Source organism: Canis aureus, chromosome 5 (genome assembly GCF_053574225.1).
Source record: "Canis aureus isolate CA01 chromosome 5, VMU_Caureus_v.1.0, whole genome shotgun sequence".
Classification (NCBI taxonomy): Eukaryota; Metazoa; Chordata; class Mammalia; order Carnivora; family Canidae; genus Canis; species Canis aureus.
In genome coordinates this window covers 9,484,580-9,510,386 of record NC_135615.1, presented here as the reverse complement: position 1 = coordinate 9,510,386, position 25,807 = coordinate 9,484,580, and the positions used below count along the sequence as shown (strand labels likewise).

Sequence of the window (25,807 nt, the reverse complement as noted above, 5' to 3'; positions counted from 1 at the left end):
TAACTTGCCCTAGCCCAGGATTCCCTGGATAATGAATAGTGGGGCCCTGATTCCATGTAGACATATGTGGTCAAGAGTCACTTCCTTTCCCCTCCAGGTCTTGGCTGAATCTTGAGGCATCCTATCCTGATTTTGTGGGAATTCTTAAACTGCTGCAATTTAAGGTTACTATTTTAGTGTCTGGAAGGCACAATGTCTGGGAGATATAGTCCTTCCAGGAGACTGGAGCAATATACAAAAATATTCACAGTGGTTCTCTCTTAGGTGGTGGGTTTGCAAGTTTTTGTTTTTGTTTTTTAAGAGGAGATCATGACCTGAGCTGAGGTTAAGAGTTAGACACTTAACCAACTGAGCCACCCAGGCACCCCTCAGGTGATTTTTGTTTTTTCTTTTCTTCATCCTCTTCTGAATCAAATAACATTACATTTACATTGAGCAGAAAATTGAAACCTCTTCTCATTAATTTTTTTATTATTTTGGAAAGTAGTTATTTTTCATAAAAATGTGTTACTTGTGAACATGGAATGCGTTTATTGCCATGATTTTTGATGAATTAATAGACATTTAAATCTCTCAGTTTTAATTTCTAGTATAGTAAATCATAAGAGATGCATCCTACAGAAACAATACTCTTCACAGCCCTCATCAATTGGAATGTGAAGGGGTCCAGAGACGGAAGCATTTGAGGGCAGTGACATAAAGGATACAACAGCATTCGAGGGTGGAGGTTCTGAATTTGAGTCCTGGTTTTGCCACTTAACTGACTTTGCTTTTAAAAAGGAAAGATACTTAAGGGGCACCTGGGTGGCTCAGTGGTTGAGCATCTGCCTTTGGCTCAGGGTGTGATCCTGAAGCGGGGATCCGAGTCCCTCATCAGGCTCCCCATAGGGAGCCTGCTTCTCTCTCTGCCTGTGTCTCTTTCTCTCACTGTGTGTCTCTCATGAATAAGTAAATAAAATCCTTAAAAAAAGAAAAGAAAAGATACTTAAGTGCAATGCAAGTCAGATGGTCTGGGATCATATTGTGGCTCCATATTGTGGCGCCAGCCAGTAGTGTGACTTTGGCTGCGTCATTTCACCTTGGTGAACAGGGACAACTATAATACTCCTTCATCAGGTGGCTGTGAGAATTAAGTGGCAGGGTCCTTTCTAGGAGCTTCCACCTGGTCCTGGAGCAGAGTAAGAGCCCCGTAAATGCAAGCCACCATTTTTCGCCTGAAATATTTTAAAATAGGACAAGCTCCTTCCTTTTCATCATCTAACGGCTCACGATTGTCAGTCACCGCCCCTTTTGAATTCTGCAAGACCGGAAGCCATTACGAAACTGGCCTTTTCTGTATTTGCCTCCTGCTTCCATCAGGCGGGCCCTGAAGTCAAAATGGATCACTGTCATTTTCTAGAAAGAGGATGTGAGGAAGGCGTATGACTCTAAAGCAAGAGAATAATCCTGGTTGTGGTTGACACAGGGGCCCCAGGAGAACCTGAGAGGCCCAGACAGCCAGACCCACAGGATGCCCCCAACCTTGGGGGCCGGGAGACATCCTGCTCCCCTAATTTACGCCCAAACCTGGCTCCTTCCTGAACCCGTCACTGCCACTCCATTTGCTCCACAGAAGCTCTCTGGAGCTCCCCAGTCCCACGAAAAGCAGCCTCTCTTCGGGGGCCCTGGCTCCCTGACCCCCTTGTCTTGCCCCCTCCCTCCCCTCCAGTCTTTCCCCCCTCACCAGCTCACCCGTTGCCACTCCTTTCTCCCAGATCTCCCTCCTCCTCGGGGGCTGGCTGCGCTCTTCTCTGTCAAACCCATTAACAGACAGATGAAGGCCTTCCGGGAGCAGTTCCAGGGGCTCCGGGAGGCGGAGGCATCCGAAGACCAGAGCTGGCGGCCGCTTCCCCTTTGCAGACAGGTCAGCCATTCCGAGGCGCTGGGCGCCCCCTCGTGGGCCCCTGGTCCCGCCAGCTCCGCAGACACAATAACCTCTTTATCCAGAGCAGGAGGTGCTGAGGCCTCGGGAGAAAAGAAGAAAGGCGTTGGGAGGATAATGAATGGTTCTGTGCGAATAATACAGCAGAACCGTGGAAACCTTCCCTGCTCCTCCCGTCTCCCGGAACCCGTGTCCCCAGAAGGCCGACGGAGTCAAAAGAAAGCCGTTAAGGCAAGAGCTACTGCACTTGAACGACAGTGTTTCATTTGGCCTGAGCTCCTGGCAAGACTCTGCAACCAGAAACACAGCGAAACACCGTGGAATAAATCGTGTTGCAGAGATGCGACTGGAAGCAGCCGGTGGGCCCGGCAGTAGCGGAGGCTGGAGCCGCGGGCCCTCTGAGCCTGCAGGTTGTGAGTTCACGGTCACGGTCCGGCCTGAGCGCCCTTGGGGCGATGCGCAAGCAAGCCCTGTTTGCTCAGCATCCTGCTTGCCTCCCTGCACGCGGCCTCCCCAGCAGCAGTAAGCGAGGACCCCTAGACTGAGAGAGAACATTTCTCTATTCTGAGCCACACTGTGCCAGGCCCCCCAGCTACCTCGGGAGCCCGGAGCGACTCCCAGCCACAGACTCTGCTCCCTCCACTCCGAGAGCCCATTCTCTTTGAGTGGCAGATTTTTCCAACTGAAAATCGCTCCGGTTACAGTTAGCCCAGGATGAAAGCAGATGGCTCTAACTTGTAACTTTTAAAGTCAAAGTGTCCTAACCCAGAACTCTAAGAAACATGATCACGGAATCCTAAAGCTTGTGTTTAGCCAAGCAATGAGTTCTCGTATCAGTCATTCGTGCAATCCCATGCAAATGCAATTTTAACAGCTGTTAGGACATCTATAAGAAGAGAGAACATCTCCATTAATAACTGTCTGCTTGTTCTGGGAGACTGGAGAGACCTCTCTTCAGCTACAGGCTCAAGTTCACATTAGGCTGGGAATGGTATTTCCATTTAGACATTTTTCAGGTAACATTAGTAGAGACTTGGAAGCTCCTGACAAATGGCAGGGCATAAATATGTGACCAGTGTGACTGTTCTGTAACGGGTTCATGCAGGCAGTGATTACTCCTTGGTCTCGTTTGACAAATGCTAATTCCTACCTAGTTCCAACTGAATTGATTTGAGATCCCTGGGTCTAATAGTGATAACAGAGAAGCTAAGAGGAATGGTGACGTTTCCTGAGAAAGAACAATTCTCACACATTGTCCCAGAGGAAGCACAGGACATGGTTGGAGTACAGTGGTGGTGGCTGCTTGAGGCACAGAGAGAAACTGAGAGCAGATAGGCAGGGACTGCTATGTTCTGGCACCAACATTTTCCTTAGCAATTGCCTATCTTACTAATCGAAGGGAGCTCAAGGAAGAGGAAAGACCTTCGCGGTCAGACTGAGTATACACACTCTCCCGCCTATTCCTGGGGGTTAAGGCCCAGAAAGATCTATTAAGAGTGCTGATGTCAGCACTTCTTTTTTAATTGCCTATTCTGATATAAAGTTCTTGTCACAATTTTATAGAAACCATTGTAAAACGCAGAACTAGACACACATTTAAAACGAGGGCCATAGATGGAGGCTGTCTAAAGCACATGGAAAAAATAGAGAAGAGACAGGAATTGGTGACTCAAGTGCTAAAATTCTGTCTGCAGGATCCGTTTATTGCCATTCAAGAAATAATGCACCCTACAAGATCTGGCTGTTTTTCTCCAATATGCCCTTGGTCGTGGGTGGGTAATCAGCTGTGGGGCTGTGCCCAGGTTCAGGCATCTCTCCAGAAGACTGGATACTAACTACCCAATTTGTTGACATCATTGTCTAATTGTAAACAGTTAAGTAATTACACCACGAACTGAGGCTAAGGAGTTATGCCCCCCAAACCACAAGCCACTTTAAAAGAATAGCAATCTTTAATGTTCCCTTCATTAACTTCTACCTTGCATTAGCTAATCCAGGGTAGACTCTGATACAAGAAGCTAAAGTGTGTTCACTGCTCTCAGAGCATGATTCTACCCAAGGCTCTTGTTCTCACACTAGACTGATAGAGCAGTGGTCTCAAACCTCAGTGGACATCGGAATCTCCTGTATTCTGCTCATTACTGGGCCCCACTCTCAGAGGACCTGATTCAGTAGGTCTGGGATAAGACCTGAGAATCTGCATTTGCAGCAAGTTCTCAGATTATACTGAGTCTGCTGGTCTGGGGCCTCCCTTTGAGAACCACTGACTCAGAATCTGAAGAAATCTCCCACTTAGGCTAGCTGTCCTTCCCCAATGTTTGTGTACCAAGAAACACAGTGGACATCACTCCCTCCTGAAAAGGTAACCACCATCTTGGTTTATAACGGAAGAACATAGGCAGTTTCAAGAATTCTAAAGCCTTTTCAATAATAACCTATGGAATTTCCATTTTAGCCTTCTTCATGCCCTAGAGAGATTATCACTAGAAATAAGGAAAACACTAAATTCAGAAATAGGTCAACGTCAAATAGCAGCTGTCACCACATTGAGGGCATTTGAGCCAAATAAAGTGACACTCAACTGTTTTTTTTTTTTCTTACTCCATACACTGAATATATTGCAAGTCAGCAGAATTTCAAAGATTATCTGGAACAAAGAATGAAAAGCAAAGAGTTAAGATCTAAATGCAACAATTCAAAAGCAAAGAAGGAGATTTAGAAGCACAGGGTTGCTTTATTTTCTAAATTGCCCACTTTATAGCACAGGATTTTTAAATTGGGAAAGAGATAGCAAATTCCACCTGTATCTCTATCAAAATGACTCTCCAATGACTCACTGGCCCCAAGCCCCGCAGATTTGTGGCTTGATAATACAAATGAGCTAATGTATAATTATATGTGTAATTAATGTGTAATTATACACTCAGACTGCAGTTTTAGCTAAATCCTTTGTGCCAGAAAGATGCCCTCTGCCATGAGCATCACAAAGTCACAGTCTTGAGGGTTTAACACTCACAGCGAAGAGCTTAGCACCAGTCCATGTTCATTCAATGATTATTTTCCATTGTCATAGTTAATGACGATGACGAGAAAACAAGGACCACCTCTATAACTGCCTGAGTAGGACTCTTAGTGATGAGACTGTTTTAAAAGAAAAAAAATAACATATCCAAATTCCACTGTATGCTTGTAAATTTTGAGTTGTAAATTTTGGCACAGATCCCAACGTGGGACTGACTCTCATGACCCTGAGATCACCACCCCCAGCCAAAATCAAGGGTTGGATGCTCAACCAACTGAGCCACCCAGGTGCCCCCATGTGCTTTATTTACACATGATGGTGAGATTGGGGTTTTAGATGGCCACGTTTTCTGGTTTCAAGACTGTATGTGCCATGGTCTAATGAGATTATGAAGTAGGGTGTCCTGCTCTGCGGCATTAAGAACGCAGGAAGAGGAAAGAAGGAGTCAGGATTTCAGGAAGGAGGAGAGGGAGCTGTAGGCTGGGCATGCTCACTGCGCACAGACTAGGCAGGACACGGGACCTGGGGTGGGACCTGGGAACAGAAGAATGGCAAGGAAATTGGCAGACAAAGCGACTGTATGACCAGGGGGTTTCTTCCCAACGTTGGTTGGTTATTGGAAAGGCCAAATTTACACCTCTTTCCAGTGGGAATTTCCTCTGGGCATGTTCAAAGGAAATCTTCCTTTGTATCGAAGACAAAGAACCACGCTTCCCATCTGAACCCGAAGAACCTGAATCCATCTCTCAGCAGCTACATGTGTCAGCCCCGTGCTCGCGGCACTCCATAAAAAACAGTTATAATGAAATGTTTGTCAGGAACTCATGCTTGAATGCTTTGCAACATCACTATATATATAGCTGGTTATTCACCCATGCGAAGGTAAAAAGATGGATCTAGTTAGGTGTTGTTTCGTAGGACTTAGAATGATAGCTCTGCCTCTGGAACCCTAAAACTGTCAAATGTCACATATTTGCTTTTTCTGTTTGTTTATATATTTATACCCCACCTTGCCCTACAAATAATTTGGAAAGGCTTATAATATGCATGCCACTTTAAAATGAGAACATGTGAATTTATAAGTCAGGGTGAGGGATTATATGGGTGGAAGGTAGGATCAGAAGGTCCCATGCAAATTCCAAAATTGGAGACCAGGCCAGAAATGGGGCCCTAGGCTTTCCAGCAGCCAAAGAAAAATAGAAGAAATGCAAAATTCATGTTTTCTAGCAAAGGAAAACATACCAATTCATCAGAAGAAAGGCTTTCCCCAGTTTTTAGGTTGAAAGAAATTTCCTGCACATACATTCCTATGGGAGATGGCCTGGCCATTTTGGGCTCACTTCATCCTTCCACATGAGCCTGTCAGGGAAAGAACCCTGGAGCTGGAGTCACAAGACCTTATGACTTATGTATTTGAGTAATGGTTCTAGTTAGATGATCTTGCATCAGCCACTTGCTTCTTAAAGGTAACAAAACAAGGGTGCCTAGGTGGCTAAGTCCATTGAGTGTCTGACTCTTGGTTTTGGCTCAGGTCATGATCTCAGGGTCATGAGATGGAGCCCTGTGTCAGGCTCCACACTCAGGATGGAGTCTGCCTAAGGTTCTCTCTCTCTAGGGTGACTGATGGCTCAGTTGGTTAAGTCTGCCTTCGGCCCAGGGTCTTGATCTCAGGGTCTTGGGATCAAACCCCATATTGAGCTCCTTTCTCAGCGGAAGAGCCTATTTCTTCCTCTCTGCTGCTCCCCCTTCTTGTGTTCTCTTGTACTCACTGTATCAAATAAATAAAATATTACCAAAAAAAAAAAAAAGGATTCTCTCTCCCTCTGCCCCTCTTCCCCTCTCACACTCTCTAAAAATAAGCAAATAAATAAAATATATTTTTTTAAAGTAGCAAATATACTCCACAGCTGGCTCGAAAATAAAGATGAGAGAAACAAAGATTGCAAAGTGCTGATCAAAGGTAGGACATGTTAAAATCATGTTTTCTTTATTATGGTTTTAGCCTCCCTTGCCATAAAGGTCATGCATGTCCCTCACCCCCTACATCCCCCTGAGTCTGTAGCTACACAGATGCACTTGACATCTCTGGATTCAAAACCAGCCTATGTCCTGGAGAGTTACCTTGGGGGTCTGCTCTCAGTAATCGGTAACTGTGAACAGTCCCCAGTTTATTCCAGCCCTTCTCAAGTTTAATCTCTTGATCAGAAGATCAGAAATTAATCTGAAAAACCCATTTATTCATGTGTTCATTTGTCCCAATTTCTACTTCTTGCCCAGCTCACTGCATCCTCCTTTCTCGCTAACCTTTCTTCATGGTACAGCCCGACATACATCCCAGGAAGGCTCTGCACACCCAGCAAAGTCTAAGGCAGAGCACTGGCAATGAATATAATTTTATTTTGTGTACTCTTTGTTTAAAAAGTCATTATGCTTCATTCCTAAAGCCACATAGAGATGATATCAATTGATTATTCTAAAAGGTTCTATATAATAAAATATTATTTCTAACACCACATACTAAGGATAAAATACAGATGATGAGAAAAGTGTCACAAAGCCAAGGTGAAAATTTTACCAGATAACCATCAAAAACAGAAGCTCAGACTTGGAACTCAGAGGCTAACATGACTGGAATTTGTCAATTTTCACTCTGGTCTTGGTGGTAGTGACCTGGATGCTTATGTAAATCCCTATGAAAACAAAGGAACTCATACAAAACAAAAGAAGACTGGGTTATCCGTCTCTTGTTTTTTTTTTGTTGTTGTTTTTTTGTTTTTTTTTTAAGTAGGCTCCGCAATACAGGGCTTGAACTCATGACCCTGAGATCGAGACCTGAACTGAGATCAGGAGTTGGATGCTTAACCCCTGAATTAGATCACTCCTCGTGTTCTATAATTTTTCATTAGCTCTGCTTCCTACTCTCATGACACACAGGGACAGGTCCCCCAGGTGAGAGGTCCTCAGTGGCTCCAGTTTGTAAGATACATGAGTGCATTTTTATCATGAGGTCGCCATCTGGAAAAACTGCTCTTCCACGGATAGGTGATACTTTCTTCATACTTCTTACTTAAAGAGAAGAGATGTCTTCTATTTAAAGAATTTCTTCCACTTATGATAATATCCATCCCCTATTACAATAAGTTCCCTCTGTTTTTTGAAGACAAGGGATGAAACAGGAAGTATGCTAACACTTTATATATAATCTGAAAAAATCTAGCAACTTGTAAATTTTCTAGAAAGAGTTAGCTTGCTCCTTTAAAGTCTCAAACTTAGATAAACACCCCCAAAAAACCAGCCAACTTGCATGGCAATCTTTTCAAAATGAATTATACAGGTAAAGGCTTTACTGAGGAATTTCAATTCTTAGAGGATATAGATATTTATTTTCTCCCAACCACAGTTTTAAGTGGTGCTCTGTCAGATAAGTTTTTCCCTTTTCCTAATGAAAGAATCAGTAGAATCTGTAATTTCTGGTTCCTTTCAGTTTTTAACACATAGTCAATTAATTCAAAGTTCCATTTAGGCTGGGTTTGAGGGCCAAGGGCTTGGAGTGGGGTCCGGGTCATGGTTTGCATGTTCTCTCACCCAGCATGTTGGGTTGGGCTGGGGGCTGGAGGGAGCTGCGGGCCCCAGCCCGGATTGAGCTCTGCTCTCTAGTGAGAAGGGAGGGAAAGGATACGACAAGCACCATTGCAGCACCAGGCTCACAGTATTTCCTAGTAGCAGTCGTTAGGATAATTAAATGCTTTTCAGGAACCGATGTGAATGTCTTGCAATAACACTATATATAGCTGGATGTTCAAGAGCAAGTGAATGGATAGATTTGACATGCTGTTTTATAGGGCTCAGAATGACAGCTCTCTGGCTTGCTTTGGTGTGGTCTAATAGTTGGTGACCTAGACGAAGGCAGTAGACTCCACATAGGGGCTTTATTTCCTTTGGTTGGATGTGTTTGACTTCATCCCAGCCTCATCTGTCACTGAAGGCCCCTCAGAGCAATAATCTAATTTGTCCTTTCCAGCAGTCTGTACTTCCAACCTTCTCTCAGGATGAAGCCCCCCCATCATTTGATATGGTGGCCTCCCAGGAAGCTCCACAGCTCTTCCCCTTTCTCTAGGTCCCATACTCCTTCCTATGGAGCCATGGGAATGATCAGACTACTTTTCCCATCTCTCAAGGAGCACAGAGAATTTGGTTGGGGTGCAACTGTACCCCATGTCTTCCCAGGCCATGTTCATGGTTCAAGGCTTGCTGGTATAGAGAGCACTCCACTGGACACTAGGCCAAAAATTGGCAATAGCCCCCCAGGTGCCTGCATGCCCCCAACTGCAGAGGATCCATGTCAAGGGTTGCTAAGAATTCTCTCATGGCTCTGTGTTCCTATTTGTTAAGGCAACCACGAGGGGATCAGAGGCAAGTCTTCTTCAGGCACTGCAATTTTTCTAAGTGATTGTCTTAGAAAAAAACGAGAGAATTAAGGTAAAGAAAAAAAAAACCCACAAAAGTTGCTTATGTCCAATTCTGGAACCTGAGCAAGTAGAGTAGAATAAAAGTCCTTAGGGAAAGAACTAAAGCGTTGTTTCACTTCTCTCAGACAGAGTTAACTCCTAAAAAGTTCACTCAGAAGAAGGAAACACACTGGTAGATGTAACCTTCCAGATTTCCATTGTTTATGAGTGTGTAAGTGCTGTGGTTTTCTCTTTCATTATTTGGGAGCCACACTATCTCTTAGCCTCACAAAAGAGAGTTCCTTATGCATCATGTCTTACAACACAGGAAAATATTACTTCATGGCTCAAAGAGAATTTTCAACCAGCTTGACTTGTCAGGCATTAGTATGTTAAGATTGATGGAGTGTTCCTCAGGGAGAAATTAATGAATATGCATGCATGACTAAAGCTTTTCATTAGTGCTCTCTCCCTTTCCTGTCTCTGTCTCTGTCTCTGTCTCTCTTTCTCACTCTGTGATGTGTTAAAAACTTTGACTCACATAGTTTGGTCAATGACTCAAGTCTAGTTAGAAAATTAAATAACAGAACATTCCATTGGAGAGATAGCCTAACACATCAGAGTTAATACAAACATTTTATATAAGCTATTAAATGTGAATATAGGTCTCAGCATGTGTGGCACCCAAGAAATGTTGTTGACTTATTATTAGTCTCGTGGTACTCTTATCTTATGCTTTCCCAAAGAAAAAGTTTCCTTTCTCTTGCATATAATAAGTACTAGGAATATTTTAGTTCCATGAGTAAATATCCACAATTTTGGTAGATTAAAGCATTAACCAATCTATTGTCATTTGGAGACTAATTAAATACTCGTTACTATGGTGATATTATGTGTTGAGAATCTCATTATCCTCAGATATCCCTCTGAATGTTCAGTGTTTACACACACACAGACACACACATGACACATCTGTAAAACATAGGTAGAGATTCAGATATGATCACATCCAGGGTTCATTCTTTACTGTCACGGGACAAAGCAGAACAGCAGAGTCCTGCTAAAGGCATGTCAGACTCAGGCTGTAAGGTGTTCTGACATTTCAACAGAAATGATTTTTAGCACATATCAACCGAGATGTAAATCTGTATGTTACACCAGAAATTTAATGCCAGCAAAAGTATTTTTCATGCAGCAGGTGCAACCCCAGGATTTGGTGGAGGGTTTCCTTCTAGCTTACCATGCCCATCTCTTCTTCTATTTGACTCCTTGAAGACCTGTTTTCTCTCTGCAATGGTAGTCAGAAATTCAAAATCAGGAGCACCTGAGTGGCTCAGTCAGGTGGCTGCCTTCGGCTCAGGCTATGATCTCGGGGTCCTGGGATCGAGCCCCACATGCATCAGCTTCCTGCTCAGCAGGGAGTCTGCTTCTCTCTCTCTCCCCCTCCATCCCTCCCCATCGCTCTTTTTCTCTCTCTCTCCCTCTCTTTTTCTCTCTCCCTCTCTCTCTGTCTCTCTCAGGAAAACAAAATCTTTAGAAAAAATCAAAATTAGAAGCTCTAATAATCATGGCTATGACAAGAATTGATCTACACCTAAATAGCAATCTAAAATTAATGTAGGCCACAGAGCAGACCTGAGGCTAAAGCCTGAAGGGAGGCTGATCCAGGGAAGTCCACTTTGAGTGGAAATTGAAATATAGTATTAAGTGGGCATAAGTCTTCATGGTCTTCTGGCGTGCAGGGCAGGGGGAGGCAGCAAGCTTAGCGCTCTTTAAAAAACACTAAATTGGAACCAGTCCTGCAGTCTCACACAGTCAATAAGAATGGATAAAAACATTTGGTTCCGGTCATCTCAGACCCCCTTGTAGAAGGCCTACCAGAGTTCAGTGGTTAGCGCCCATGCTGTGGAGACAGGCATTTGGGTTTCAAATTGTGCCACCCCTTTCCCATCACTATGGGCTGTGGAAGCTGCGATACGTTCACTTCCCTCCATGAACTTCAATTTCTTCCTCTGTGAAATATATCTATTTCTTACCAAGGTCAGGTAACAATCAAAGCCTTTTGTTGGGGGTGCTAGATTAGATTAAGCATGCATAGGGGAAGGTGGGGTTCCTGGATTTGGAGGAATGTTAGACACTATTTGTTCTTATTTACTTTCTTAACTACTGTGGTCCCCACAAATAGCCTGCTGGCTCTCTTTTTTGTTCACTGGGTTACTCTCATTTGAGTGCTTTTATTTTTTCCAGGTTCCCAAATTCTCTTTCCATACATACACTCTTATTTTTATAAAACTACCACAGCGTACCCAGCTCATCCATTCCTGGGGGTCAATTTCTTGACTGCCCAGCTTGGTGAGAGGCATCATGAAGACAGCAGTAAATAGCACGTCCTTTATATGATGGCTTTTTACAAGCACTTACTAAATACTCATTGAATTAAGCCCTTACATGAGGTTGCAGCTACAGGGCTGACAGTTTAGAGATGAAGTCTCTTTAAATCATAATTTGAACCTATTAAAGTTCTATAAAATTACTAATAATAGGTAATCAAGAAGCAAATGATTTTTATTCAAGGGAATATTATTTATTTACAAGGGCATACAAATAGAAGATACCCTGTGCAGAGAACTAGATTTATGTGAACTTGGCTTTCAGAGATTGTGTGTGACATTCGGCTTATTTTGCAGTCCAGCCATCGAAAAGCCCAGGCAGATCTGCGTAGGTGAAGAGAAATGAGCTAAAATGTAATCAAAACAGGCTGCAATGGACTGCTTACTCAGCTGTTAAGATATGCAGGCAAATGGATACTTTTAAATAAAATGTATGCATTCATTATAACAAAAATGAATATGTTCAATTAGAACATGAGTTCTAAAGGGGCAATGAATCCAGAATTGAGAAAGTTAAAATGCACCGATATCCTCAAGATAAAATCGATAGGATCGTTTTCGGTATTTGTTTCACCCTGGCCCTCCTACAGAATTCTCCAGTGAACAGAAGTTATTGAAAAATAGATATAATAAGACAAGGGAATCAGAATAGAGGACTCTTGCATTTGCATTGTGAAGCATAAAGTATCTCCACTAATGGTTAGAAAACACAAGCTGTCGATCTGCTTCTGATCCTTTAGATGTGTGAAATTGGGGACCACATCAGCCTCTCTGGACCTTGTTTGGCTGAAATGGAAATGAATGAAGAAGCTGAATCTGGTGACTTCTAAAGACTCTTCTACTCTAACATTCAAACACAAATCTTGCACAAGGTTGGGATTATACTATGTGTTCAAGTTCTTCTGAATGTTGAGATTATTGCATCTTTAAAACATTACTTCATGAACTGTAATGGGCTGACAATCCTCTAGCTGGGCGGTGGAGTTGATAGGTTTGAGAGTGGGGTTTCACTTTGACCATGATTAAATTCAGAGTATAGACCATAAGAGCCTTGCTACTCACTTGGGATCAAGGTGCATTCCTAGACTAGAAAATGAATTGGAAGGCTGAAGGAAGTCAGGAAGCATGAACTGGTATCTTTTGGCCTTGTCTAAGAGCAAGTCAGGGCTTTGTGACCTGAATGGTGAGAAACTGGAGTGTGTTCATATGGACATGAGCATGGAGCTAAGAGGGAAATAAGTCAAACAAGCTTCCTGCCAGCTCTGTTTCCCTGGGCTTTGTAAACCTAGATGTTTACATGCTTCATATACATCAATCTCTCTCTGATTTAAGTAAAATTCTAGTAGATGCAGATTTACCACTGTAGAAAACTTTTCTGTAGCTGCCAAAATTCCAGTTTACATACAAGCAAACCTCAAGTCACTCCTATTGAAGATGATTTGAAAAAGAAGGAACTGGATATAGGAAAGAGGAGAAAAAGAAATCTTTTTAGCACCACCTTAGGAAAATGAATGAGCAAATGAAAATATAGCATTCCTTCCCCCCAAACATGAAGGTTTATATTTCCTAAAATCCCTGAGCTGATTTTTGGTTCTGGTCACGATAGTGTAACAAGTATCAGAGTCACCTTCCTAACATAAAAACTAGAAACCTGAACAAAATACGTGAGGCAGCTGTTTCAGGCAGTGGACAACGGACACGACAAGGTTGCGATCTTTGAAAGGCAGGAAACAGGGCATTCACCCTGCAATCTGCCTGCTGGCACTGTCCACGCTGTGTCATGGGAAATGGAGCCCAAACAGACAGGAGTGGTCTCACTGCACTAAGGAAGCAGAGGTCAGGTTCAAGGATGTTAAAGTGGAGACAGGAGGATAAAATGCTGGAGAGGGAGGGAGCCTCACAGAGAAGGAACTCCAGAAGCTTTGGAGTTTTAAAGGATCGTCTTGAGTCTTTGGTGATGATGTAAGCTGTGTCCCTGTAAGGTGAGACCTGGTGGGAGAGAGACTCTGTCTGAATAGGACAGAGGTCACCACTGGCAACTGCAGGGCTGGAAGATGTTGGAATTCCAACCACCCAGAGGGACAAGAACCTGCCCAACACCTCAGGGATTGAGCTGAGAGCTTAGACCACATCCAGAGCAAGGACAGCAAACACCTGCCCTAACAAAACCTTAATAAAACAAGTCTCAGGAGCAGCAACCCAATCCCTCCGTAAATCAATTGAATGCCAGAAGTAAACCCAACACTTTTTAAAGAAAGACATCAAAATTCAGCACGAAGTAGCATTTTCAGAGTATAATATAATAAAAAATTACTAGATGTGATGCAGCAGAGAAATGTGACCCATAACTGGGAAGAACGAAAAGTTATCAGGAATAGATCCAAAGATAACACGTACTGGAATTATTAGAATAGATATTATAAATCTGTTCAAGGATTTAAAGGAAAAGATGAATATGTGATGCAGATATGGACTCTCAACCTAGAAATGAAAGCTATAATAAGAAGAAACCAAATAGAAATTATAGATCTGAAAAATAAAATGTTTTAATCTAAATATAATGTAATAATAATAAATACAATATAATAATATATAATAATATAATTTGTAATGTAAACTTTACTATATTGGTTTAATAGCAAATTAGACACTTTATAAGAAAAGGCCCCTGACCTTGAACACAGGATAATAGAAACTTTCAAAGCAGAAGCACAGGGAGAAAAAAAGACTTTTTAAGTTAACTTTAACTTGATAAAAACATCCAGGCACATCATAGTCAAAATGCTGAAAAGTAAACCTTAAAATCAGCTGGTACGTATAATATGCTGTGATAAGGTAAGGATGTTTATGGTAATCTCTTAGGGTAACCATTAAAGAATAAAATAGAGAGGCGGTGCCTGGCTGGCTCAGTCAGAGGAGTATGTGACTCTTAATCTCAGGGTCATGAGTTTGAGCCCCACTTTGGAAGTAGGAATTCCTTAAATAAATAAATATTTTTTAAAAATAAAACAGATAAACAAGTTTTTTTTTTAAATAAAACAGAGAGAAAAAAATAAAATAAAATAAAACAGAGATATTAAAAAAAAAACAAAAAACAAAATTGAATTAAAAAATTGGGGCACCTGGGTGGCTCAGTTGACAAAGTATCTGCCTTCAGTTCCAGTCATGATCTTAGGGTCCTTCCTTTACAGATAATGTCCAGCCCCACATCAATCTCCCTGCTCAGCAGGGAGTCTGCTTCTCCCTCTCACTCTGCTCCTCCCTCCCACTTGTGCTTGAGCGCTTTCTCTCTCTCTGTGTCTCAAATAAATAAATAAAATCTAAGAAAAAAAAAAAACAGAATGAGAAAAAGAAGTAAAAACCACAATTGGACAATTGGAAAACAAATAACAAATAACTATACCCCTCAACCAAGTGTAATGGTAGCTCAGTTCCTGTGAGAAAAGCCCTTACAAATATTGTTATATTCACAAAATCATATAAGCATAGCAGCACACAAAATCAATAATAATACCTAAGATTTTACATGCCCATATTAATTCTTATTGATTTTAATATTAAATCAGTATGAATGAGCTTTTAATAATTCCCACTGATTCCCTCGTAGGCCAAAAAAAATTATAGGACTTTCTTTCCTTGAAATTTCAACAAGAAGCTTGGGAATCTGCCTTGCCTCAGATATAAAATACATCTTAGGACTATTTCCCTAGTGAGTGAGGTATTATTTCTGATTCTGTGTCTAGGACACAGTGGAAAATATTACACTTGGAGCCATACAGACCTACAGGTAGGGTGTCAAGTAGACCTCTACATGAACTCTGCTGAATCACCCAAGAGTTGGGTCACTGAGAAAGACAAAGAGCCAGGTGCAAATGTCCTCAGTGAATGGGGGAGAGTGACCTGAAGGTTGACAGCTGGTGGGACTGAAGAACAGGTCATGGATATTGTAGACATAAGTAACCCGAGCCTCAAAGCAGGAGTTTGTTTATGGTAGAAGGAGTTACAGAAGGCATACTGGAAGGGAGGCTGGGGGAGGAAGAGTTTGGGCACAGTGAAATCAGCGTAGGGGAGACAATAAGTGAACGGAAGAGGCTTAATTGTGTTTGTGTCCTTTAATTTTCCTTTTGCATTGATTCATGTGTTCTTTAGAAATTGCCACTCTGCCCGGGCTATGCTAAGGGGTAATCCAGTATATTCTTCCATTGTTGTTGACAGCAGCATAGGACACTGGACGCTGGTAGCTCTGAAGGGGCAGGCAATGTCCAACGGGAGAGGACTGACACCCACGTGTGGCCTCTCCCTCTCCAGTTGGGCAGATATCCCTTTTACAGCTCTTCTCTGCCAACACAATGGAGGGCTCTGGGTTTCATGTATTCAGGCAAGTTCTTCCTTTACAGATAATGTCTTGGATTTAATTCCACCACTGCCGTTGTAATGTGAACACAAGCAACTTAACCTCCATGTACTCTGTTATCTCCATCTATAAACCGTGGAACGGGAGATTTACAATGCACCCAACTGGTGGGGAGTCTCCTGAGACAAAGTCATTACAAAGACTTTTATGTCATGTGTGATAAAACAGAATTAGGATTCCATTTCTCCTGCTTTTAAAAGCAATGTGTAATGAAGTCAATGCACCATTTTACAATGACTAATAAAATCTAATTTAAATACAAACTTTAGTAATTTATAAAATTGAAAGAAATGCCAATGACTTACTGAGTTTTCTGTCATTTTATTTATTTATTTATTTAGTTTACTCACAACATATGAACACTATTTTCTGGTTCTTTCGTGACCTCTTGGTAGTCATAAAAGCCAAGATATTACCCACATCAAAAATGTTGTAGGTCTATTACAGTTTCTGAGGGTGGTTTTTACTCCATGATCTTGGTAGTATTTCTAAAGCATCATTAAGCACAAAGACTAGGTTCTCTTTTATCCACTTGGTGACAGATTTCCTTGCTTTTCTAGTGGAATTCAGAAAGCTTCACTTTTTAAACATTGTAATGGCCATCAAATTAAGGAAAAACATTGACTCAACTCCTAATTTTTCCTGAGGTGGGACTTTAGTCTTGGAGTATAAATTGGACTTTTATGGCCTGCCGAAGGTGGTTTCAAACAGGTTGTGATTTCCATTGTAGAGTTGCCCCTATAACGAGCTCTGGAGACATCTTGCCTCAGATTGCTCCAGACCAGAAGCCAATCAACAGGCAAAGGCAAGTCCAGTTATCTGATTATTTCCCCAAATCCAATGTTTTGATGCTTTTGTTTTACTTTTAAATATGGCCAAATCCAGATGTCTCTGAGCTCATGAGCAAAATTAAACGAGATAAACACACTGATGCGGAGCAGCAGACAACCTCTCTCACACTCAGACATAACACAACTCAATCAGACTCAGCTGTCTGCATGGCAAAGGTCCTAAAAGAAAAGCTTCGCACGAAGCTTCTGAGGTTGAGAAACCCAGGGCTTTGTGGAGTAATTTGTTCTTAGTTTGGTTTTTTCTTTGCCCTGGTTCTGATTTTTTAAGTGTAGGGGATTACCCATTGCCTGTAGCTCATTAATCACAGGAGCTTTTGATTATGAAAAGTGCAATCCAAAAGATAGTACTTGGAGGACTTGGCAGAGAGGTTCTATGCCCATCCCTTAACTATGCCAGAACACCCTGCACTCTGCCAGCTATGATTACACTTGGCATTAATTGAAGATGCCGAGAGCTATAAACCTTCCTGAATTTCACCACCTGGAGCAGATTAAAATCTGGGTCCTGCCGGTGAGGAGGTCTGAGGGATTGGGAATACAAGGCTGTTTTAATCTTTTCCAAGTCAGGCTGGTTAGAAATATCCATACATCAAATGTTCATGGATCTCATACAATTTCCTTCTCTGGGGAGAATTCAATTACCAGTAACATGAAGTGGGATTAGCTTGTTGTGGTGAGCCATCTGGAGAGAGGAGATTCACCATCACTGGGAAATATGTTCAGAGATTTGCCACCATGATTTTGAAGGAGTTGCTGAAGATGCTCAAAGGCATAGTGATGTTTCCCATGAAAGCTATGTTCAGTTACCCCAGTGAAATTAAAATGAACAGGAGGAAAAGCTAGACCTCTCCCCTTGCTGAAATATTCCTCTGCCCCAGGAGGGTGATATTTGGGTTTTAAGGACTTGCTCGAGTACTTGTAAATCTATGACAAAGAAAACAGTGGAAACTGTCCTGAAACTGTAATATGTATAGGGAAACAGAAAGGTTCATGAAAAGGAAAGGGACTAAGGGAGAAATCACTCTGAGTCAGAATTCAGCTCTCTGAATCATTCTAGAGTGTCAGATAATGGCTGATTTCCTTCAAGAGCATAGAAACAAATTTAGATTAAGCTCAGAAAACAGAGGACTCCAAGGAGCATCGGCAAAGAAAGCCTTCACATTCTAATGAAAAACAAACAAACAAACAAACAAAAAACAACAACAACAACAAAAAAAACAAATCAGCATAGTCCAGGGATAGAGACAAGATGGTGCAAGAAATCAAAGGCCAACTCAAAGTTCCCTGGGCCAATTCAGGTCACCTGAAATGATGTCAACAGACAGGGGGCAGTAGTCAGTCCTCTGGAGGGAGAACTGAACCTCAATCAAAAAGTAAGTTCCAGGGCAGCCCTGATGGCTCAGTGGTTTAGCACTGCCTTCAGCTGAGGGTGTGATCCTGGAGTCCTGGGATTGAGTCCCACGTTGGGCTCCCTGCATGGAGCCTGCTTCTCCCTCTGCCTGTGTCTCTGCCTCTCTTTCTCTCTGTGTTTCTCATGAATAAATAAAATCTTTTTTAAAAATAAAACAAAACATTAAGAAAAACAAGTTGGAGAAGGATATACACACAGTATGATGACAACAGTATGTACTGTTTGTGGAATATTATGCCCATACACATATGGGGATAAGTACAATAAAAGAGTATAAACAAACTATAAAGGTAAAGGTAGATAGATTTGACTACTTAAAAGTTAAAACTTCTTTTTTTTTAAGATTTTATTTATTTATTAGAGACACAGAGAGAAAGAGAGAGAGAGAGGCAGAGGGAGAAACAGACTCCATGCAGGGAGCCCAATGTGGGACTTGATCCTGGGTCTCCAGGATCATGCCCTGGACAGAAGGCAGCACTAAACCGCTGAGCCACCAGGGCTGCCCTTAAAAGTTAATACTTCTATACAAAAGATAGAATGAGCAAAGTAAAAATCCAATTTGTATTATAGGAGAAAACAATTGAAACCTGTATCATCACAAAAACTTAGTATGCATAATAATAAAAAATTCTAACAGGCTGCAATAAAAAGAGAAACAATCTAAAAGAAAAAGAGACAAGAATGCTCACAATTCACAGATGGAAAACCTTAGTGGGTACTAAATGTCTGAAAAGATTCTCATCCCCATTAACAATTACAGAAATGAAAATTAAAAACCCATGAAACCCCATTTGGTACCCATCCTGTTGGTAAAAATTAGTAAATCCAATAACATGAAATATTGACGAAGATGTGGGGAAAGAGGGAGTCACACATGTTGGTACTACCACTTAAAAGAACAATAGGAAAGTCCTGGGAAAGCCGAAGATGCATTATTCTTTGATGGAGCTGTTCCATTTCTAGAGGTCTACTCTAGAGAAATCCGGCATGAACAAAGTTTGTATAAAATTATGTATTCATAGCACGGTAGCATGGTTTGTAAGACCTGAAGAATGAAAACATCCTACAGTCTCTTTTTTTTTTTTTTAAAGATTTATTTAATTTATTTATTTATGATAGTCACACACAGAGAGAGAGAGAGAGAGAGAGAGAGAGAGGCAGAGACATATGCAGAGGGAGAAGCAGGCCCCATGCACCAGGAGCCCGACGTGGGATTTGATCCCAGGTCTCCAGGATCGCGCCCTGGGCCAAAGGCAGGCGCTAAACCGCTGCGCCACCCAGGGATCCCCATCCTACAGTCTCTAAGTAGAATAATGAATATCTTCTGGTTTATCGATACAGCATATTCCATATAGCAGTTAAATGAATGAACTAAACCTACATCTATCTATATATAAAATACTGAATGATAAAATCAAGTTGTAAAAGTATACCAGCAGTATGATATCTCTTAGGTGAAATGCAAAACACCCTAAACAATAGTTTAAAGTGTTTTAGGGGATCCCTGGGTGGCGCAGCGGTTTGGCGCCTGCCTTTGGCCCAGGGCGCGATCCTGGAGACCGGGATCGAATCCCACATCGGGCTTCCGGTGCATGGAGCCTGCTTCTCCCTCTGTGTATGTCTCTGCCTCTCTCTCTCTCTCTCTCTCTCTGACTATCATAAATAAATAAAAATTTTTAAAAAGATGTTTAAAAAATAAATAAATAAAGTGTTTTAGGATATAGTTATTTGTATCCAATGAATGGTTCCCAGTCAAGGGTGAATTTGCCTCCGGGAGACATGTCACAACTGGAGAAGGATGCTACTGGCATCTAGCGGGTAGAGCCCAGGAATGCTGCTAAATAGCCTACAATGCATTCATTGTACAATGGTTTCCCTCTCTCTCTCCCTCCCTTCCTCCCTCCCTCCCTCCAAGACACATCAAAGAATTATTTGTCCCCAAATATCTAAAGTTCTGAGGTTGAGAAACCTGGCTCTAGATCCATCCTATTCAAATCACATAACTGAGAATGGGGGTGGAGCGTGCAGTTACCCGGGTTGGGGAGGAGTTTATTCTTTAAAGAAAACTCCAAGTATAGGCCAAGGAGAAGGGCAAATATTTAAAACATATCAACCACAGGATATATGAAAAAGATTGAAAGACTATATACCAAAATATAATCAGTAAAGATTTCTGAGACAGTGCTCAAGAATTTTTTTGGCATACTTCTATTTTCTAATTTATCCAAAAGGAATATGAGCATTTGTGAAATTAAAAAGAAAATCCTTTGAAAGTATGAAAAAATGTATCTTTTTACCAAAAAATATTTTCTCCAAAAATTTTATGCTTCAGGAATAGATCAGTTTCATCGTGCACACGTTTACAGGTTACTATCTTGGGTATTACCTATTTTGTTTTCTACCTTTCCCCTTGACATTATTGCATATAGATCATTCCATAAATCCAGATAACCTTCATATTTAATGTTTTAGTAGCTATATAAGCTATATAAGGTCTCACTGTATCACTATGTCAAGATTTACTTAGCTATTTCCTGGCTGTTAACGATTTTAGATTTTCTACCATTATGAAAAGCACAGCTATAAACATCTTTGCAAAAATTGGGTATTTCCCCTTTTTGAGTTCTTTCCTTAGAATTTGCTCTCCAATGTAGATTTGCCAAATTGAAGGATATGATGAGTTCAGTGATCCTTTGGTACGTGTTGGTGGATTTCTTTCCAGAAAAATGATGCCACTATTTCCTTTCTTTTTTTTTTTTTTTTGATGCCACTATTTCTATAATCAGTATATGAGTATAATACCCGAGTCCCCAAAGCACTATTAACTCTGGTTTAAAAATATTATCAGTAATTTATTATATATAAAACAGTATTATTGGCTATTTTAATTTGCAATTCTTTAATTATTAGGGAAGCTAAACATTTTTTCCCAGTGTTGGTTCACTATTTGTATTTTCCCTTGTGCAAACCATCTGCTCATACCCTTTTACCATCTGTCCAGTCAGATCTGAGTTTACCCATATAGATAATATTAATTTCCCTTATATTATAATAGTAAATGTTTATAGGCTGCTACAATGCTCCCCTATTGTTTCCTTTTTTATTTTTCCAATTTGGGACTATGATGGTTCATTTTATGAGTCAGTTTGACTGGGCCATGGGATACCCAGATAACTAGTTAAATATTATTTCTGGAGAGTCTAAAGAGGGTGATTCTAGAAGAGAGTCATGTTTGAATTGGTGGACTGAGTAGAGCCAGTGGTGCTCCCCAGCATGGGCCAGCATCCAATCACCAAAGGTGGAGGAAGGTTGAAATGCTCTCTGCCTGACTGTTTCAGCTGGATCTTTGGTCTCCTCTGGACCTCAGCACACCTGCTTAACATTCCACCTCTCATGACTTGAACTACAGCCTGGCTTCCTAGGTCTCCAGCTTGTAGACTTCTCAATCTCCATAATCATGTGCGGTAACTCCTTACAGCAAATTTCTCTATGTTATATACTTCTCCCATTGATTCTGTAACTCCGGATAACTCTAATACAGAGACTAATCACTTTTGTTCTGTATTTTGTGGTTACTGTATATGCATTTAATTTTCCTGCACCTGAACCTTTTCATCTTTGCATTGGTTCATTAGTAATTCCTTTCATTGCTTCTGTTCCCTGAAAATCCTTTTCCTTCCCAAATAGATATGTGTAGCCTTGTTTTAGTTCACAGGTATATATGTTTAAACACATGGATATGACACTAAATTTAACTCAAAAATTATTTCTTTGGGTTGAAGTAAGTTATCATTCTAAGCCTTAGACTCTAAGGCTTGATCATTACCTATCTGGATCATTACCTTCCCCCAAAACACACATTAAATGATTTTATATTCCATTGTTTATAATAGACTACAATTATAATAGATTACAGATATATTGATTACACATATATTGATATTGAACCTCTATTTGCCTCCTAGGCCTAATTTTTGGTTAGCCCATTTTGATATGTACTGTTTCCTAATAAGGAACTTTAATATGGTATAACCAGGGTTGCTTTTATTACAAACGTATTCTTTTTTCCACACTTATTTTAGTTATTTTGTCAATTTTGATAAAGTAACCCATTGGAATTATAAATGATATTGCTTAAATCCATAAACTGACTTGAATATTATTTTAATCTTCACCATTTCAGCTGTCTGCAGGAGAATATAACTTCCCATTTTTCACCCAAAGTCATATGATTACAGACTTGAGAGTTCAGATATCATTCAGTTTCTCATTGTAGGCCACCCTGTTCTGCACTTATGTAAAATGTTACAGATAACCAAACCAAGGACCCCAAACCTATATCTGGTAGGGAATAGCTGAAAATAAGACCTATCTCATTTGGCACTTTTTCTATCACACCATTTAGTAAAGTCTTCATTCACTTCTTTTAATGATTTAAAACATTTACAGATGTTGGTGTGTCTCTGTGGTTTGGTTGAGCACCCAACTCTTCATTTCAGCTCAGGTAGTGATCTAAGGGTCATGGGATCAAGCCCTGGGACAGAACCATGACAGGGCCACAACAGGCTCACGATAAGCCCCATGATAGGCCCCAGTTAGGCTACAAGGTCAGTGGGGAGTCTGTTTGAGATTCTTTCCCTCTGCCCTTCCCCCCACGCACACTCTTTCTTTAATATATAAAAAAATCTTAAAAAAAATAAAATGTTTACAGATGTTAGTTAGGTATATCCCAGTTAGCTAATTTCTAGGACTTTTCTAGATTGCCATAGAAAAAAAATGGACATTGATAACTGAACTTTAGGCATACGGTTTCTTCAGTGGGGAGAAAAGGCACACAGTTTATTACATTTCCATTATACTTCCTAAATGTTTTGGAGGTGTTTTTTGTTTATTTAGGGGGTTTTTTTGGTAGGGAAAAGCAAACTGGCTTTTGAGCTGACCTCCCATGTTCTGGATCACTCTTATCTTTTTAAGTATTTTATTCTGAATGATAGTTTCTTGTGTCTGCGGGGAAGTATGTTAGATACACAAAGAGATAAAGTTACAGAATCTTGCCTTTTCAAGAGATTCTCTCAATCAAATTCCAAACACTACATATAGAGTACCAGTTTCATACAACAGAAAATCACAAATAACACAGTTTAAAGAAAATATGGACTTGTCCATGTAATGAGAAATCTGAAGGTAGGCAGTCTGTTATATTGATTACACAGTGTCATCAGAGACTCAGGCCAACTTCCTGACCCCAGTTGTGGATCTCATGATCATGTATATTGAAATATTGCTAGTGCTCTAGCCATCATGAGTAATTTTGGGGGCAAAGGAAGAACAATAGGCCAATGCTAACCAAGTCAGATCTTCCTTAACTGGTTTTCCAGGAAGCCCTCCAAAGGTGTTTGCTTTTGTCATTGCCCAGCAAGGGAACTGGTGGGTGAAACATTTTAGCTAGGCATACTGCTACCCTCAATAAAATCAAAGATGTGTCTGTAAATAGAGAATGGCAAGACACCTGGGTCGCTCAGCAGTTCAGCATCTGCCTTTGGCTCAGGGCGTGATACTCCTCCAGGGACCCAATGGAATCCCACATTGGGCTCCCTGCGGGGAGCCTGCTTCTCCCTCTGCCTGTGTCTCTGCCTCTCTCTGTGTCTCTCATGAATACATAAATAAAATCTTAAAAAAAAAGAGAGAGAGAGGAGAATGGACATTGAGCAGACAGCTTGTAGTCTCTACCACTCAGCATATGTGGTAAAACATAAACAGGGGTTTTCTTTAGACTAAGACCATTTGGCTAATTGGAGATTGGCACATGGTCTTCATGGTTAAGCTGGACTTAGACAAATGGTGGTGGGCCATAACCCCAATTTAAGGATAAGTAAACTGAGTATTTGACCAAGGCCATGCATTTTATAATATAAGATATCCTGAATTGGGTCATAAGCCAGACTCCATGCTTTTTCACAAAGTCACAATGTTAAATTTATTTCTGGGGAATAAATTTACTTATTGAGATTGAGAGGGATGAAGATGAGCGAGATACACTTCTACCATTTCTTGATAGTTTCTAAAACTTAAACTTTAGGAGGACTTTATATGCTTTTCTTTTTTAATTTTTTAAATTTATTTATTTATTTATTTTTATTTTTTATTTAAAAAATTTTTTTTAATTTATTTATGATAGTCACACACAGAGAGAGAGAGAGAGAGAGAGAGGCAGAGACACAGGCAGAGGGAGAAGCAGACTCCACGCACCGGGAGCCCGACGTAGGATTCGATCCCCGGGTCTCCAGGATCACGCCCTGGGCCAAAGGCAGGCGCTAAACCACTGCACTACCCAGGGATCCCTTTATATGCTTTTCAACTAACTAGCAGTGTGACCATGGACAAGCTACTGAACCTCCCTGGATCTGAATCAAATACTAAAATAGTTGGACATTACAAGAAAAGAACACTACACAGACTGCTATTCCTTATGAACATGGATGCAAAAGCTCTAAACAAAATTTTTAATAAAATTAGATGAATAAAAATTTTAAAAACACAAACTATATTTTCTGATCCAGCATATATATGTGTGAGTAGATGTCTATCTGAATCTTTATCCATAAATCCCAGATTCATTCTTTTATTTATTATAATTTTTGAAGATCTACCTAGCAGGTTCCCAACAGTGAGCTAAAATAAACACTAGACAATGTTAAAAGTGAATGAGCAAGGCTGAATCTTACAGTATTGGGCTAGGGGAGATTTAAAAAAACAAAAAGCTTCAAATGCTATTGTTCTTTTTAGAACAAAAGCTTCTACATTTAGAGTAAAGCATACTCGAAATAGAACATCCAAGTTCTGCAGGAATAGATTGGAGGAGAGGAGATGCTTGGTACTAAACGTACCTTCCAGATGATATGTTATATAGTCTTTCAAGTGGAAAGTGTAAGAATTAGGAATTTTTGGCACTGGGAGAGGACTACATGTGTGTATTTACCTATGTCTATATTAAGAAAATCTCAAGAACATCCTTCTGACTTCTCTTCTTGTTTTCTGCTTGGTGACACTTCCATTTAACTCTGCAAAAAAAAAAAAAACAAAAACAAAAAAAAAAAAAAACAAAAAACAAAACAAAACAACAACAAAAAAAACCCCAAAACAGTGTTGCCCTGGCTTTGGGAAACCGCACTTCTGATCCTGATTCCTACATTCTGGTTGGTTGTGTGATGTTGATAAACCACTAGCTATACTGGCCCCACTCTCCCCATGAACAATATAAGGTAAGTGGCCAGGCGATCTTGTAGGCACCTTCCAGCTCTAAACAAAATGGGTGGCCTAAGTAAGTGATCTCTGCCACTTGGATCCCAA

General features: G+C 40.8%; 2 long non-coding RNA genes across 7 annotated transcripts in view; both read right to left on the bottom strand.

Annotated features, from left to right (window-relative positions):
- The window catches only part of LOC144313671 (uncharacterized), a 66,609-nt gene extending 64,613 nt beyond the window's left edge, over window positions 1-1,996 (bottom strand). For 5 of the 6 annotated variants that reach the window (XR_013379294.1, XR_013379296.1, XR_013379295.1 and 2 more), the window contains exon 1: window positions 1,732-1,996. This is a non-coding gene — a long non-coding RNA (uncharacterized LOC144313671). The remainder of the gene's footprint in view (window positions 1-1,731) is intronic. The other variant, XR_013379299.1, reaches the window with a different exon arrangement.
- LOC144313316 (uncharacterized) overlaps window positions 1-25,807 on the bottom strand; it is a 357,200-nt gene that overhangs the window by 265,894 nt on the left and 65,499 nt on the right. The gene's annotated exons all lie outside the window — the stretch shown is intronic.